General features: G+C 41.3%; 1 non-coding gene across 1 annotated transcript; it reads right to left on the bottom strand.

Moving 5' to 3' along the window:
• Positions 1-2,571: 2,571 nt before the first annotated feature.
• On the bottom strand, positions 2,572-2,678 carry LOC114231071 (U6 spliceosomal RNA). Its single transcript, XR_003617050.2, has one exon. It is a non-coding gene; the product is annotated as a U6 spliceosomal RNA (small nuclear RNA).
• Positions 2,679-2,954: the final 276 nt, after the last annotated feature.

Raw genomic sequence — 2,954 nt, 5'->3', positions numbered from 1 at the left:
TAGACTCAACATCATTAAAATGTCCATACTACCCAATGCAACCTATAGATTCTGTGCACTCCCCATTAAAATACCAATGGCATATTTCACAGACCTAGAATGAACTCTCCAAAAAGTTATCTGGCATAAAAAAAGACCCCGAATAGCTGTAGCAATCCTGAGCAAGAAGAACATAGTAGGAGGGATCTCAATGCCAGATATCAGACCTACTCTTAAAAGCACATCTGTGAGACTCAGGGGACTAAGAAAAAAATTGGAAATAGTGATAATTTAATTGGGGCATGAAGTAGATTACAATGGCTCCACTTCCTTATTCCTCTTTGTAACCAGACCCTTGCCTTCTTACCCTTATGTGACTTTGCCCACATGATTTGCTTTGGTCAATGGCATGTTAGCAGGTGTGACATAACCATGAAGACTTTAAAAGTATTGCTCAATTATAACATGTCTTGCTTAGTTCTATAGTCTTGGCAGGATGAGAGGCAGATATAATCACAGATCAATGAATCCTGGCAAGCTCCACTCAGAGCAGCAATCCTCTGCTGACCCTCAGATCCATGACAACAAATGATTACTGTTTTCAACCACTGAGTTTTTGTGTGGTTTATGATATGACAATTATGTGACATTAGCTAACTAATAATGAGGATTTGCAGACTCAAGAAAAAAATCCCTAGATAATGGTAGTAACCAGTAACCTGGGGGAAAACAAGAGAGAGAGAGAGAGAGAGAGAGAGAGAGAGAGAGAGAGAGAGAGAGAAGAGAAATTGCCATTTGATCAATACATAAGTCAGTATAGTGGTTTGAGGTTATAGTGTAAACATTGAGGAAAGTCAAAGGTTTGGCACAGGAGGAATTGAAACACGAATACAATTAGAAGAAAAGATTCAAGAGGATTTCAGGTCAAGGGAAATAATCAATCAACGATTTGTGAATGGCCTGGACATCAGGAGTCACGGAAGGAGGATTTTTCCCTCCAAAGGTGAATCTTCTTCCTTTTCTTTGCCCTCTCTCACTGCAGCTCCTGAGACAGTTGTTTTCCTGGTGTAATTTAGCTCCTCCCCTCCCCCTAGGAGACATCTGTCAATGGCTGGGGACATAAAAATTTCATGACTTGGGGGATCTGTGCTACTGGCTTTTGGTGGGTAGAGGTCAGCAATGCTGCTAAACATTCTACAATGCACAGGGCAGCCAGCCCCCAACAGTTCAAAATGTCAATAGTGCCAAGGCTGAGAAATATAAGATGTAACTGGTGTGGCCTGGCCCTGTGGAATTCCAAAAGCCTAACCAAGAAAGAAAGCTGAGCAGAAGTCAGACAGAATGTGTTTTTGAGGACTTTCCATGCACCAGACCAAACGTCTTTCCCCATCACCTCCTTTCTTCTCGGTGGGGGGCCTCATGCTCCCCTATCCCCTTTCCTCCATTTCTCTAGGTAACTTATTTTCTATATAGTCCTCAGGCCAATTTATTTAAGTTAACAGATGTTAAGAAACTACTATTGCCTAAGGTAACAATCCATATTCAGTGTCTGTTTCACTAGCGACAGGACTTTGGTAAATTCCTTTACTGATTCTCAGCCTCAGTTTCCTCATCTGATAATACTACTACTGCCTCAAAAGGTTGTTGTGAGCATTAAATAAATTTATTCATGTAAAAACAGTGCCTGCTGAATATTCTTATAATTATTTGTTGAGTACTAGAAATAGAAGGATGAATACAAATGATGCCTGTCCTCAGTGAATGTGCAGCATAGTAGAGGAGACAGAGCGTAACCCTATAATTTCAATAATGTGACTGATATGACGATAGACATGGTGCAGCTTGCTGTAGACGTGCAGGAGAAATGCATCTTTGACAGGGGTCTCTATTTCAGTTCAGGTCATTCTGCTGAGCTCTTGACCTATACATCAATCTGCTTAGTGGCTATCACCCGTGGATGTTCCAAAGGAAACTCAGGCACCATTATTTATCCTGTTACCTGAGGGAGATATTTGCCTGTCATTCTAGTGCCTCAACCTCACTGTTGCCCAATCAATCACCCAAGTCTGGCAGCTTCTACCTCCCTAATCTCTTTCACAGCCAGCTGCTTCTCTCCATCCTCACTGCCATCAACTCTGTTCATAACAACTTCATCTTCCCCTAGATTAGTGCAATTGCCTCCCAATTGGTCTCCCTTCCTCCAATATTGCGCCTTCTAACTTGTGTTTACTCTGCAGCCTGAGGGATCTTTCTAGAGTGTGGAGCTGATTGAATTATTCCCTTAGTGAAAACTCTTAAATGGCTCTCCGTTGCTTTAGTATAAAGTCCAAGCCTCAGAGGCACCATGGGATGCTTGTTATGCCCCTGGCTTCTCCTGTGGCCGCCTTCTTTTCCACAGACAGGCCCTGCATGCTGAGCTGCAGGCAGTCCTGGAACATGGCAAGGCCCTGCCTCTCTCACCTTTGCAAAAGTTCCTCTGATCCCTTTCTTTCTGATTGGACAGGGACTTAGTAGTGGCTTCATTACTTAAGACTTGGAAACCTGTGGGAACAAGCAAAATACAATAAGTTACTTGTAGCATTCTCATTTTTTAAAAATATGGAACGCTTCACGAATTTGTGTGCCATCCTTGCCCAGGGGCCATGCTAATCTTCTCTGTATCATTGCAATTTTAGTATATGTGCTGCCGAAGCGAGCACTCATTTCTAAAGAGTATACACAGAGACCGTTTTTGTCTTCATGTTTTCCCTCTCCTTTTGGTGTGGATGTGGGCATCCAATCACCTGAAGTAGTAACATTTGAACTTTAAGACTATGAATAAATTTTAAGGTAATTATGGAAGAGCCTGACCTAGACCCCTTTTCTTACAAAAATACATAATTTCAGTTTATTAGAATTTTTACTTATAGGAAAACTATGACATGTCTTGAATCTGTATTTCTTATTTTGAAAATATTGTACTAATAAATTCTAAT

The sequence above is a fragment of the Eptesicus fuscus genome, chromosome 2, assembly GCF_027574615.1.
Source record: "Eptesicus fuscus isolate TK198812 chromosome 2, DD_ASM_mEF_20220401, whole genome shotgun sequence".
In the NCBI taxonomy this organism is placed as follows: domain Eukaryota; kingdom Metazoa; phylum Chordata; class Mammalia; order Chiroptera; family Vespertilionidae; genus Eptesicus; species Eptesicus fuscus.
This window is presented reverse-complemented; position numbering and strand designations above follow the sequence as displayed.